Source organism: Lepisosteus platostomus, chromosome 21, assembly GCF_059453375.1.
Source record: "Lepisosteus platostomus isolate fLepPlt1 chromosome 21, fLepPlt1.hap1, whole genome shotgun sequence".
Lineage (NCBI taxonomy): Eukaryota > Metazoa > Chordata > Actinopteri > Semionotiformes > Lepisosteidae > Lepisosteus > Lepisosteus platostomus.
The window spans coordinates 15,446,592-15,462,120 of NC_142631.1; the positions used below are offsets into that span (position 1 = coordinate 15,446,592).

General features: G+C 39.0%; 1 long non-coding RNA gene across 1 annotated transcript in view; it reads left to right on the forward strand.

The window, feature by feature from the left end:
- LOC148644086 (uncharacterized) overlaps positions 1-15,529 on the forward strand; it is a 66,221-nt gene that overhangs the window by 35,415 nt on the left and 15,277 nt on the right. Inside the window, exons 3-4 of the long non-coding RNA XR_015928824.1 lie at positions 10,089-10,190; positions 10,589-10,689. This is a non-coding gene — a long non-coding RNA (uncharacterized LOC148644086). The remainder of the gene's footprint in view (positions 1-10,088; positions 10,191-10,588; positions 10,690-15,529) is intronic.

The window sequence follows — 15,529 nt, forward strand, 5'->3', positions numbered from 1 at the left end:
AAAGTATAAAATAAAGGTCTTTGTGTTTTTGTCTGGTAAGCACTGTCTGTCTTTTGAGACAGCATTCTTAACCTCAAAACAGTTAGCAGAGCTGATTGTCTATTGTGAGGAGCATCTGCATGATCTTTTTGGATTAGCTTTTAAAGAGATTAGAAATGGGTACTATGAAAGATTTAGGGAACTGCACTAAATAGTTTGACTTTGAACCATTTTTGAACACATACTGTACAAGGGACCCTAAATGTACATGAAAAATCTTTCAGTGCCAATTATCCTGCTGTGCTAGAACTTTGGGACTAGAATGAGACTGTAATTCTATATACTAATGTTTCTCTAGTGTTTACTATGGAAATGTTAGTACTGTAACTGCATAACAAAAGGACGAAATACTTTGACTTTAAAATGTATTATTGTATGTACATCTGAGAAAGTCAATAACAGTTTATACTTTCATGCTGTGGATGCTGTTCCTATTAAAGCGTGTTCCTGAAGTCTTTGAATTACTTGCTAATCTTCGTGAATTAGATTGAACATCTGATTTTTAATTTTTCTAATTTTAAGGATGTCGCAGTCCTTAAACAGGGCTGGACGTTAGAATAGAAGGCCCTCAGAAGGGACTGCATCTGCATTTCCTTTGCTGAACTATTTTTGAAGCATGTCGGATATTAATTGTAATGCAGTCTTACCTTAGGAAGTCAGAAACATTTGTCAAATTGCGGTGTCCAGTAAAAACATCACAAAATTCAGTAGGAAGGGGCAGTGTGCCATACTGCCTGCTGTAGCTCAGATGGAGTGTCATCTAGGCCAGGAGAGTTTCCCTTCTGCATGGCTGGGCAGCAGCCTGGAACTTCTGCACAGGTGTTTTATGTGCTTTCTCCAGTTGTTAGCTCGTCCTTTCTAACAAAATTTCCCTAGTTTTTTATTGGCCCCCAAAACCGTAACTGTGCACTTCATCAAAATGGATCTGTAGGAATTATGACTATTTCTTCCTTGCTTTGCCATGATGCCTAGAACATGATGTACGTCTTCAAATAAATTCAGTTTATTCAATTTGTGAACTGTCTATGCACAAGCACTTTAATATTGTTTTGTAAACCAAATTTGGTGACCTTTGGCCTCTGGAGAGCAGTCTGAGGGTGACAGATTTCAGGCTTCCTGCTTGGGACTGTATTTTTTTATTTTTCCCCACTTCTCCGACGACACTAATGAAGGAGTGAATGGATCAATCCTCTTTTCGCCCGGCTGCCCCCTCTCTTTGCACAGCTGTGCTGATGGGAACGACCGGGGGTTCTCCGCTAGTGTAATCTCGTCAGCGGATTTAGCGGGTGAAGGGCTGAGCTGTCGAAATGGCAGCCACCCTGGAAATCGCTGCACAACGGAGCTTACGATACAGAAATAATTGGAGCTGGGGTGTTTTGAATACCGGGCTGGAGAGGGACGGGGAGTTAACATTCTGGTTGCACCTCCACAATAGGGTCCAAGTGTTACAAAACAGAAGCAGCAGACTGTCGCTGCGGCCCAGCTAAGCTGATTAAATTGACAAAATTAAGATGTAAAGGACGCAATAGGCAAACAAAACCTCACAGAACAATGCATCACAGAACTCTATCCAAAGCCCAGGGCTGTGCTGTGCTGCTTCTGCCAGTGCCAATTAAGGCAGGAACAGTAAAGGGATTTGAAGGCCGGGATGCAATGCATTCTTTATACTGTATGTGAATGAGGTACAAGGGTCCTTAGGTGCACCAATACAGAACCTTCTGTAAATCCCTCCATAAATGAGGCTAAACAACACTGTCATAACACCTCCATAAACACGACAACTTCATGGCTGAAAAGATGGCATAAATCAACTCCCAGCTTATTCCATTCTCTTTTCTAAAGCCAATTCAACTGTACATTGACTTATAGGGCACAACTCTTTAAAATAAACTTTCCGGTAAGAATTTACCTCAGTGAGGTTAAATAACACCGTCCTACCTCTGAGCAGTGCAGTAAACCACTATTAATAAGAGCGTGCTTGGAATGTCATTTGTATAAATTGGCTGTGAACGATTGTGCATGTTGATATATCATATTGCAAATTGTTTATGAGGAAGTCATGGCAACATTATTTAGCCTCTGTCAGGACAAGCACTACCAAAGATCCTGTTGGCGCCTATGGAAATCGACTTCTCTGTTTTAAGATTCTTGGATTTTAGTCATGAAACTCTTGTAACCTTTAAGGTTACATACTTTCATTTCATTGTTCAGTTTTTTTGGGGGAAGCAACCCACACAAGCCTGTCTAATTCACACAGGAGCTGTGGTACAATCCCTCTTTTGCACCAAAACATTATTTTCTTGCTCTTTGGTCACTCTCTAGTCTGTTTGCTGCTGCTGCCCTGGTGGTGGCAGACATGGAGGGTGGTCTGTAAATCAATACGTTAGCAATGAGCAGGGCTGTAGGGGTTAGGAGTGTAGGTTATCGGATATGAGACCGCATGTACAGTGTGGTGCATAAAGAAAAGGGCAACTGTCCCTTTGTAAAAAGAAAATGAATGCTAGAGATTTGAAAGGATGTCAGAAATGGATAAAAGGATTAATCTGGACAGATTTTGGAAATCTGTTCATTACTGTATAAAGTGTATACAGAGGCACAGTAATGCTTCTTTCAGGACAGTTAATCTCCATTAAAGAGGAACAGATGACTGTTAGCAGAGATGAACTGTCGTGGAGGGCATTCTAATCTGAGGTTTGGATTTGCTCTGAGAGATGGCTTTGCAAATCTTTCCCTCCTTGTCCTTTTAAGAGTTATGTTCTGTCACGCAACCTATATCTATACTTCTGGATTAACTGTTTTTCCACAATCCCCTGTAAACCTTACTTACCACTGATGTCTTGCAGTCACTTCAGTGCTGGTTATGTTGGAGGAAAACATAAATGGTTTGTGTTAAATTAAATAGTAATGGAACATTAGTGAATCAGTGCCCAACCTAATTTCTAACGCAGGATTTTTCATTTTAAATTTAGACTCAAATTCAGAATCTTAAATTTACTCCCCAACTCTTTGAATGAGGTGCAATAAAAACTATTTCTAAGTTAATTGAAAGCCCCAGGTTTGTAATTGAGGGGGTAGCATGCTGCTATTAACCAACATAATCCCAAGGAAGAGCAATCAAGACTACGGTGTTTGTACTACATGGACTAACCTGTTTATTTCATGGTGGAGGTTTCTTGATTGGCACATTTTGGTACAAAATTAACTCTTCCGTTATGAAAAGGTACTTTAAGCTTTTTTTCATTCATCCATTTATTTGTCCGTTAACCAAAATGTTAGAAAATGTTACACATCCTTTCCCAGGCATGTGGTACAGGAGGTCTGGGGATTTCAAGTACACATGAAAGTAGTAGCAGACCAGTCCTTTTATTTGCTATTCTGTGCTGAAGAATAGGAAGGCACGAGAGGTTGATGAAACGCATCGGTTCAAAGAGCTGCAAGATAGAAAACGAGACAGTCGTAATACACAAATCACAACAAGCTACAGAATTGAAGGGACAGTATTTGAAAGATGACCAGTGAATAGTACCATATGGAATCTCCACATACTGTATACAGTATCTGTGAATGTGCAGTTGAACTCATGTTGTGGTGGGGAATTAATGCACAGTTAGGGGTGTCTCTAAGTATCTGATAGGGCAGAGCATAAGAATATTAAGAAGGGGTAAAAATAAGAGAAGGTCTTTCGATACACCATACCTGTTTGATTGTTAATGCTTAATTAATCCCAAAACTTTATCCTGTTACATCCTCAAAGATTGCAGACAGTGAACATCCATAACTCAACCCGGACTCTGTGCTTTGTGCATCTTGACCTCAGAGAAGCAAAATTTTGTTTGCTCTCAGTCACATTTTTATCCTCTGTTTTATGCTGCTCCTTATAAGGAGCAGCAAGGTCATGGGTAAGTCTCACTCCTGATCTTCTGATCTAATCCCTATCATGTGCTACTACAAAGGGATGGGCAAAACCCCAATTCAGAAATCCCAGAGATCTGGTTTAGAAACAAGAGACCCATGGAGGGGTTCATTTAAACCCAGGACTGATTCAAGCGTCTTTCAAACATTTCAAACACTGGCAGGATCAAATTTTGTTTCAGCCACATGAGACACCAAAAACTCGCACGCTCCCTTTGAAACAGTGCGATTTAAGGCCTGCTGCCTATTTTCACCCGGCGAGATTGGAGCGATTTGATGTCCCATTACACAGATGGAGCTGGTTAGCCTCCAGTCAAGACTTTCAAGAGTCGCCAGTCATGGATACTTAATCCGATCTCAGAGTTAATTAGACAGCATAACCCACTCATGGTCTTAATTCAGGCTGGCCACCTCCAGCTTTGCAGAGATCATTGTCTAGTCAGGGTGAATGTTTTAGCAGATGAGATGATGCCTAATCATCAAATCACTGATGAAGGCATCATGCTCAATTACTAATTACGGTACTAATTACATGATTGCCATGTTGGAGTTAGACTTGTCTTTAATCCGAGTCTGATTTTATGTCCAACTCAACTCATTAATGGATACATTTGCCAGATGATGTCATCAAAAGAAAGTATAAGAAAGGGTATCATCATTTGGCACTGAAGGATATTAATCTGTAATCCGCTTCTGCCAAATATGTATGTAAATGGAATAAGTGAGGGGCTCAGATTTTCTATGCGTTTTTTACAAGGAATATATAGAATAAGTTGGATAAGAGAATGTTAAGAAAATTTCACTGTCGCAGATTTTTGTGCAGAACCAGGTGATTCATGGAATTGCATCATTCTTAACTATGAGTTAAATTCTGTACTTTGTTCTTATTCACCTTCTGTACAGGACATGTGAAATGACACCTTTTCATGTTTTTGGAGAATAGTACAATAGTAGCGATTTATTGTACTTATTTGTAGCTTCATTGCAGAGAAAGCCAGGAATAGCACAGTTTCCTGAGAAGAATGTTTTGAATTAGCATCCACAACTACACAGTTGCATCCAATTAAGATCGGCGATTCAAGTTTGGGATAGAGTTATCTCAAAGGCAGATATGTTTTTTTATGATCACAAAATGAGTGCGATATTTGATCTTTAAAAACGTGCTTTTAACTGTAAAACAATAAAATTAATTTCACATGCAAGTGTAAAGTACAAAAACTGATTATTTTTAAATTCATTTTTCCTTTGCATTGAAACACTGTATTTCCACAGTGAGTTACATACAGTATAATTTGATTTATGAAAATAAATTATTAGTATTAAATGTACACTATTAGAAGTTTAATATTCTCTTTCAAAAATGTGTCCATTCCTTTACTATCACATCATTAATAAACAATGTTTAAATAGTTATTTTAGGAAAAGATTTTCCATGATGGTAAAGAGGTGTTAAAGTGAAGTGTAAATTTCTTACAGGAATTGCTGATTAGTAAAACTTGAAAAAATGTAGCAAATACTAAACAAATGCATTGCAGTAATGGGATTAATGTACATGGATGTGTAGAAAATTGACATTGTTTTCTGTACACTAATTGTTTTTAAACATATATTAAAAGTTATAGACAAGTACTTACATCTCAGGTAATGTTTTCTATGGAAGCGTTACAGCGATAAATATTCTTATTGCCTTATCAAGGGAAATCTTGGCTTTGTACTACATAGTAATGGGCATTAAAAAGTATTTTCAAAGGCAGACTTTTCTGGAGTTAGTAGTACTGCATGGTAAACAAAAATCAGACCCCTAAAATGAGAATCCCACCCTTGAGATATGCAAAAAGCAAAATAAAATAAATGATTAATGTTAAATCTTTTTAATCAGATTCTTCTTTTACAGGCTGCGATCCTGCCTGAGCCTATTTAAACCTGATGTTGGATTCTTAGGGTCAGAAATTCTGCTTTGTTCAAGGGCTGCAGTTGTTGAATTTTTATTCATGCCTGTTATAATAGGAAGTCATTTATGAAGTCCATATGATGGCACTGCTGTCAATACTCTTTTCCGCTGTCTATTTTAGTTCTTGAAATCTCGTAACTAATGAGTTAGGAACCAACCAAATAATTGATGCAATTAAATGTGGCTTAGCTACAGGGACAGGAATAAAGGAATTCTCCCTCTGAGGAATTCTTCCTTTCCACAGGGGTTTGGAAAAGCCAAAAACAATAAGCTAAAAGGAATTAAAATCTCAAAAGAAGAAAAATGCTTAGCAATCACGTCTCATATTGAAAATGACTGAGTGGTCCTCCTGATGTGGTTTTAAGGTTTAAACTAGAAAGAAGTTACCATAAAACAGGAGATAAACCTATAAATACTGGTACCAGGGGAGTTTGTTTTAAAAAATAACAGGCAGTGTGACATCCTTGGTACGATAACAATTAGTAGTTTTTAAGGAAGAGTGCTAACAGAATATTTTTACTTTGAACTTATCCGTGACTCAATGCAGAAAAGTCATTTGGATCTTTAAATACAGGTTGAAAGTTAGAAAATCGAAGCAAAATCTTAAATTACTTGTCATCGGGGTATTCGAGGAGGCGTTATTGGTATCACAAGTTGCCGCCCTCCTGGAGTTATAGAGAGATGGTGTGGGAATGAGACTAGGGGAGGCTGAAGAGATGCTGGAGTAGTGTTACAATATGTATGTTCACTAGTCACTGTACACAAATTTGGCCTTGCGTCCAGTTGTCCAGATGGTGATAAGTAATGAAGACTTCTGAGTTGCTGTGTGGGGAAAAAAGCCACACACCAAGAGGTCTACTTTGGAAAACAAAAGACCAAGAAAAAAGTATTTAGAAAAAAGAAGAAAACACTGATTCATTGTCATGATGGGGAAAAAAACTCTAATGTGACTGTTTTACTTGCCAAAGTATGAGACAGATGTGTTTCCTTAGTCTTGTGTAACACCTTACAGCGCTTAGTTATGTAAACTCAAGGCTACAGATCTATTGCTTTGTAAATACGTGGTAAAAAAATAGACTGCCATTACACAGTACAGTAGTTTGGTACATTATGAGCTTTATGACTCTCGTACATTTGACCCTGATGAAAACGTAAACTTCGCATTTCCTCCCATGAAACTGTATCGAAATCTGGGGAAGAAGCCTGAAATATCCAAGAATTGGTATTTGGTCATACAAAATATAAATCAGACAGCTATTGTCGTCTTATTCCCCGCACAATACAGACTGCAAAAACAGTCAGGCACTTTAGAAGTCTGCAATGTAATTTGTTTAACATTCTTTTTTTACATCAGTGACACAAAAGCAGTGTCTTTCCTTGTTCTGTCACAAGCTGGTTATGATGAACCTTCAGCAACTATAGCTTACGATTTGAAATGGACCATTCTTACTGAAGCCGGTTAAGTATTGGCCTGGAAGAGTTTAACTTCTGAGACCTGTGCATCGCCAAGCCTCTTCTGCTTACCCACACCAGAAGCCCATGATGGTGGTGGGGCAATGCAGCCTGTTTGCTGGGAGAGTCCATTTCTGCCAGCTCACACCCAGGGAAACCCTGAAGGTCTGATGCAAACAGAGCTTTCCCTGCACCACACCCAACCCCAGCAGTGTGCAGCCAGTTTTGCACCAATGTGGGCTGAGCTCCTAGTCACAAACACAGGCTGGAACTCTTGGCTGAAGGACCCATCCTAGCAAAGGCTTGTGTTGAATGAGCCATTTGGGAGCTGCAGTGCTGTTCCAACTTATTTGTATATTGAGCAGAAATTCAGTCAGAGCTTGAACCCTAAATTTTATTCTAATGTTCTGGGGGTGTGGGAATGAAAAGTAGTTAAATGTGGGGCGATCATTTGGTTCCAATTAAGGTGGACCCTTAGTATATCCATAAACTGTCCAGATGTCTCCTCAAGATGGGTCCCCAATGCTTGGTTTCCATTCAGCCAGACGGTGAAAGGGGATCGGATGTATCTGGAACTGTCCCCAGCTGTTAGTTAGATGGGATCTCATTTACCTCTGAACATCCCCGAAGATGCAACATAACCTCACACCCAATGATCTCACTTGCTCCCTGCTGCTGAAGGAATACCTTCCCTTTTGACCTACATTGTACAACGGAGAATAAACACCACATGAAAGCCAGAAAACATTTGCTCGGCCACCATTGAGGGAATCCTGACTATTTGTATGGAGGTATTCTAGCGTGAAACCCACAAACCCTGAAGTTTTCCAAAAGAAATTAGAAACATACGTCCACCATTAATCAAATAATATATTTATGGGAGTTTCTGAGTGGCTAAAGCAGTAAAGACACTCACTCCTGGCCCAGGTTAATCTCACAGATTCAAACCTGGGTCCTATCCCTGTTTTGGGATTGGACATAATCTGTAGTTACTGTACATGTGTTACGATCAATATTTTTCTCAAACTGTACACTAGTATTTTCATCAATTATAAAAAACTTTGAGTATTATTAATCACATCGATTGTAATTTTGACTTGATCAAATAACTGTACAGGAGCAGCCAATCCTTCACATTCACCAATCAAATCTAAGGGACACGTTGTCAGGTGTTATCATTAATGTAATCTGTTTCTCTCTCTTCATATCCATGTAGTTTAATGTCTAGCTGTTACCTTTTGAATTACAGAATGCAGACCTATAAAGAATAGTGGCTAGCTTAAAAAAATGATAACATTTCAGATGAAGATTGCCATAGAAATGTGTTTCTGCATTTATGCAAGAAGGAAAAACATTTAGTGGAAAAAAAAACAGAATGATGTAAAATGTCACACTAAATATTTTTTTATTTTTATGTGACAGTTGTCTTCTGCACTACATTTTGCTGTATAACTATAACATTGCGGATGTGGTTCTGTTGTACCAAAGGTCTTATTACAACTGGACCTAAATTGCCTGGGCTGCTTCAGGCACAGTTGCCCATTAACTTGTCCTGGGCTTTGACAGTGATTTGTGTTAGCCTGTCTGGCTACTAACAAATTAGTGCAAATTATGTTTAAGTATGAGGTAAAGTGGTAGCTTGGGAAGCTCACTGTCATTTATCCTCTCCAGCTTCAGGTGCAGGGGTGTCCTGAAATCAGATAGATAAGAAAATAATGAAAGTTGATCAAATTGAGAGCTTTTTGGGATTGTAGGTTGCATATACTGTAGTGTGTAGCATTCCAGTGATTTATTTGAAAGTACAGCCATACTTGCATACAGTCCTGTTAAATGCTTCCTTAACCATTTGTTTAGTAAATCGTTTTCATGAAAACAGCTCTTGCAAAGGTTGTAGTGGCTGTAAATGGGAGCAATTTCAGAGAAAAGCCTATGTTACATTATAGGATTGTCTTTTCTCTGCCTTTCTTTTCTGTCTTGTCACCATCTTAAGCACCAGGTTTTAGTAGCTGGCCCACTCATTTAAATGGCAAAATCAACCCCAGGTCCTCCTCTTATTTTGCAGTCAAACCCAACTGTTTTAATTTTAAGGAAAGCTCTGGCGTGAGGACAGCCCTGCCTCCACCCACTTCTGCTCCCACATAAGCACAAGTATCATATTTCTAAGTACACCTCACTTTCCATCCCTCTCACAACCCCATCATCTGCCTTAGAGTTCTGATGGGCCTAGTCCTCATAAATCCAGTTTTAATACTGTTGTCATATGATAATGTTGTCTTAACTACTGGATGTTCAGTAAGCATTAAAGGTCATGACTTTTGCTTTATGGTGTTTCTTTCCTCAAAGAATGCCCATGCTTTGGGTAAGCAAGAACGCATGACCTACTGGAAAACCAAGAGCAAAATTATTAATTTAGAGAATGAAGCTCAAATGAGCCAGGGTCATTGAGGAGAGTTTAGACCACACAGCCTGCGCAGCCTATGAGCTGGGGTGAAGATCTTTTACCCTCTTCACTGAGTCATCAGGGACACTGCGTTCAGACCACCCAAGGCCTGGGAGTCTAGCTCTCAATAACACAGAGCAGAGTGGAAAGAGGGAGAGTTGGGCAGAGATTTTAAATGATAGTTGTATATTTTCCCATAAAAAAAAGAAAAAAAAATGTAGGCCCTTTCAATCATTTCTGGACAAATTGCTTTATATTTTATTTGCCAATGAAAAATGTCATTTTTCACCCCAGATTCCATGACAGGGCTCTTTGATATCTGTAAGGGCAGCTGACTCTCCACACTACTGCAGCTGTGCTGTCCAGCTACTGTTCCTCATCCAGCAGAGCAGAAGTGTGAGTTTGTGTTCTGACAGATTTCCTACGTCCCACCTTTATGTTAAAATGAGCTGGAATACTTTCCGCAAAAGTGGAGACACACCTACAGTAGGTGCTATTATACCAGTTATTAGAAAATTTCCACCTGTAATGCAGCCACATTTTTGAAACCCAGGGTAGAGCTTAGTAGGGTGCGATCCACATTCACAGATTTGTTAGGGCGCTGTAAAATGTGTTGTCATCTTCCAGTGCGGGGAAAATTAATCCATGGTAAATATATACTTAGCAAAGTAAGAAATGTCTGGGCTAGAGTGCTGTTCACTCACCTGACGTCTAAAGATTGATTGGGTTCTATCAGTTTGGTTGATTGAAAGTTGTGGCTCATGAGTTCCCATTATGAAACTTGGTCTCTTTAGGTCTCGGAAGCTGAGCAAGGTTAGGCTGGAACAGTTCTTGGATGAGAGGACAACCAGATCACTGTTGGAAATGTGGACAGATGAAGCTGGTGGAGCACGAGGTAAGAAATTGAAACAGATCCTGATACCCGCTTATGGACATTGGAGACACCTAAACTGAGATCCTATTCCCATTACAGCCTTTAAGGATTCAATTAAGGATCCCCAGTGGAGTTTTCACAAGAGAACAGTTGCTACGTCATAATAACTTGCCTCAAGCCACGATCTTCCTTTAGAATCCTTTCGTGTCACGATTTTAAAGAAACGTTTTATGCTGTCACTGTAATGATTAGTGTTACAGAGCGTGCGCTTATTTGGCAGAGACACAAGTTGATTTCACAACCAAAGCTTGGCTACTGCTAATAACCTACAGTCGGTTAACTCATTGGGGAAAAATAGCTCAGTATGCATCAACACTTTCTCCTCTTCCCCCCAAAAAGTACTGGGTTCCAGTATGGAATGGAGACAGATTCAGAAATAAATTGAAAAGTGAGATCAGTGTATTTGATGGAAGAATCAGGATATATATTTCATCTTATTTAAATGTATCATATTTGGTCAGTTATGGAATTTTTCTTCCATTGCAGTAAACAGTACCTGGGAATAAAGAAAGATTTATTTTGGAATTGCGTATGGTCAGTTATAGTGAGCTCTTCCATCTCCCAGTATTGCTGTAACATCAATGTAAAGAAACCGTCAGGCTAAGACTATCTGGAACAGATCCTGAAACTTATAAAATTTCTCCTTTATTTGTTCTGCAAGAAAAAGCCATGACATCGTGTCTGATAAGAAACTGAGCAGGTATACAGGATACTAGTGTATTTTAAAGGAAAATGTCATGTTATCTTGAGGATGCAGTACCTACTGTACAATGCTATGATCTTCTGGATAAAAAAAACTGATTAGATCTTTGGAAACCTTACATGTAACTACCTGTCAGATCCATTAAAAAATAAAAAGTGAAGTAATTACTTGCACTAAACAGAGTCTGACATAAATTAGTAAAACTTAGTAGATTTAGTGGAAGAACTATAGGAATAGGCAATTAAAAGTAATGGTAAACATCACAGGTTTACAGACTTCACCACTGTAAACTACAATATTGTCTCAGAAAATTAACTGTTTCTTGTTAAAGGTAATAGGAAGGAAATGTAAGCCTTAGAATAGTTACCACACACTGAAGCAGCATATCTAATTACTTTATGGCATTATAATAAAATAAAATAAAGCATTACACACAAAAACAGCTACTGTACATCTTAAATAAACCCCATTATGTGAAAATTAAAATCTCTAACATGTATTGAATGTACTTTTGAAAATCTAATTTTTCTCCTGTCCTGCATGTGGTCTCTCTATGAACCCTGTTAGAAAGACTGCAACAGCTTTTCCTTCAGTTCTAATAGGTAAATGAATACTCTCAGTGTAAATGAAAGATTATTCCTTCCACTCATGGTCCTTGTAAATTTCTTAATGGGATGGTACTGCAGACTTTTCAGATCAAAGCCATATGCAGACAAACTCCACCTGAATCACATTTGGTCTTTACCACTGTTTATAATTGCCTCAGATCCAATTACCAGCAACCTCAAAAGGCCAGTGTACAGTATACAGTATGCAGACTGATTTGTGACAACTGTATATAGTCACTGGCTGCAAACTACAGACATGATCTCATCATCACACCACAATGACACTGATGACCAGCTTCAAATGCTTTCATTACTATAAGGTAGTTATACCCAGCACTGTCGCTGGTTTTGGATTTATGTTATGAATGTATTTTACTTTGCACCTTCCAGAAGAGGGATATATTTAGTACAAATACTAAAAAGAAGGAAAGCATCAAATTTCACTTTAATCAGTTTAAAATGTGCATAACTGGGTGTGGTTGTTATGGGTGGGTGACCCACTGCCTCCTGCATTTAATCAGTTTTTTTTTTCTAATCTGCAAATGGCTGTGTAACGGAGAGTTTCCCTCCTTTACTGTAGCTTTGTGATGATTGGCTCAGTTCCTAGCAAGAGTGACCTACAAGGAAAAGCATGGCTCACCCTTAAACGATCACCCTCTTAATACTTACAGTTTGGTGTTTTCTTAATTAAGAGTTTGAGAGACACATTTAAGTTAAAATAACGAAAGCACCCACATTCTAATACTTTGCAGATCTCAAAGAATAGTTTCCATTCCTGACTAAATTGAACTTATGAAATTATCAACTATTTTAATTTTTAAACACATTTGATAAAATCTGCTAAACTGTGGTCATTGTTAACCACCGCTGGATTATAGAGTCAGCCACAAACTGATCCTATTTTATAGCATTGAACACACCTGTAGTACAGAGCTTCCATTTTACAAAGGATATTAGGCCTGATCTTTTGATCTTTCTCCTCACTCTCCTCTCCCCACACCAATTGTAATCTTAGGATGGAGTTTTTTTTCACTTGAAAAAGGTCCCTGCCTTCTACCTAAGGGAAATCTGACACCAAGCGGCACCAATTTGTGGTAGACAGGTGGGTCAAACTTCTGATTTTGTCTTGACTGTAGCCCCAACTCCAAAGATACTGGTATCTAAGAACAGGAAATGAAGCTGGAAGAGACCCACAGTAGAAATACATGAACATGTAAAGAAAGTAATAACACATTTACAGCTGTGTCCAAGTGAATTAGCCTTTAATCCCTGATTTAGGTGCAATTGTGATGATCCCTGCTTTACTCACCTGATGATTCTTATCTTATGTTTAAAAATTTGTCTGCCCATCCAGGCTGTTGTAAGAGATGCTTACTGAGAGATCAGAAGTGTAGTCTCTCATTAGGTGTTTACTTAAGAATTTGAGATATTCTGGAAAAATTAAAGCTCCTATATAATTATGTATCAGATGATCTCAGCGATAAAATATGAAAGATGTTTAAATCAATTCTTGTGAAATTGATTTAAATTACATTAGGCCCTGTGACTTGCTTGGGTGAGATGAGCGTGAAAGTGCTTGATGGTCTCTGGCTTAAGAAGAGGGCTGCAGGAGATGGCGTGTAATGTTGTTTGAAGGTGCGTAAATTCCTCACAGATGTGCTGGGGTTTTGAGAGAGCAGAAGAGGCCTTTCGAGAAAACCGAGGGGATCAAAGAGCATATTACTGCTTTAGTTTTCCACAGGCTCAGGGTCAGCTGCCTGTCTTGACTGCAGAGGTAGTTTCCTAAAAAGTTTTTTAAAAAAGTGTTGCAGGGCAAGGCTTCCAAAATGTTAGGATCTCAGTGTCTTCAGTTTTTTTAGTTTTGTGGTCTAAGGATCTCATCCAGCTTTTTCAAGAGCCTCCGAGGAATGGCTTCATCAAAATGCTGGGGCTGTTTGTTTCAGCACTTTCTCAAGCAGGCTAACCTGTGAACTTTGTAATGGGAAAACTGAAACAAAGCAGATTGTCATTCTGAGAGACGGCTTGGGCAAGTCTCATTGTTTTTAGTGAATGAAGAGTCAATGTAGAACTACTGTACCTCCTTTCAGATAATTCAGTTATCAAATCTTTCAGAACACCTTGGGGAAAAAGTGGGTTTGGTCTTTAGTCTGCTCTTTTTCCACTGACGGTTAGGAAACTTGGCTGAGCCTCGCCTAAGAGCCAGAACCAGTATATAAGAGACCTCAAAGTGTTTTAGTGATAGTCCCGATTGGTGATAAATCAGATCTCCACTTTTCTCACAGAAGATTTCTCACGTGTTCAGGGGCACATGGTACATGTGTCGGCAGTTGATTCTTAGATTATTTGCTTGCACTCCGGCTGTTTCACGAGGGGGAATGAAAGGAAATGTGAATTCTTTGAAAAGGTTTGCGTGCACCAATGTTTTCTACAACATGCTGACAATGTCTGAAGGCGTGTTTCCCTTAAAACTTTCCCTCTCTTGTATTGTTAACTATTACTTTAATCAGAGCCTCCTGGAGTACAAAAATAAATGCTGAACTCATTCCATTGGGTGTTCAAGTATAGAAGAGCAATCATCCTGTAAATTTAAGTACGTTACGGGGAAAGGTTAATGTGACTTCATTGGTTCAAATGGTATGGGCAGAAGTTCTTTTTAGGTGCCTTCTAAGTTCAAGAAACAAGGCAGGTGCTGAACTGAAAGTAAACTGCTCTTTTGAGCTGGTCCTTGCTGTTCAGACACTGCCAATTATTTGGTGACAAATGTTTGTAAACTGAGTGCAATTACTCAGTATAGAGTTAACTTTGGACTATAGGGGACAGTGAGGAACAATATCCCATGCATGCATTTCTAAATATGGTTTGAACATAATCAAAACATCCCTCAATATATGCAGCATTAAGGACTTTTCAAAAGCATGGTGGCGCAGTGGTTATCATTTCTGCCTTGCAGCACTGGGGCCCAGTTCTCCTTGTGTTTGTGTGGGTTTTCTCTGGTTGCTCTGGTTTCCTCCCACAGTCCAGAAACATACGGGTCTGTCAATTGGTTTCTGGGATAATTGGCTCTGATATGAGAGTGTGCGTCTGTGTGTGCCCTGCTACGGTCTCATGTCCCACCTAAGGTGCACCCTGCCTTGTGCACCCCTTTCTTGTTGAGATTAAAAAGTGGATGGACAGACTTTGCAAAAACAAAGTATTTATTACACCGCATAATCCGTCTGAGATCAAATTCCCTTTTACATACAACAGCTGGCCAAGCATAACATGAAATACCACAGTATAAAACAGCCGTTTTAGCACCCACTGAAGGGAACAACAGTGATGCCAGCGTTACAAAAGATTGTTCTCACACAAATGCTGATCCAGCTTTTACGCAAGGGGTATCATTGTAAACAGTAAGGTTTCAATGTTGTGTAAATATCATTCCATGGCCAAAGTGTTAGATAAGCACTAAAGAATGTTTTCTGCATGAAGTCGCCGCAGATCAGACCCC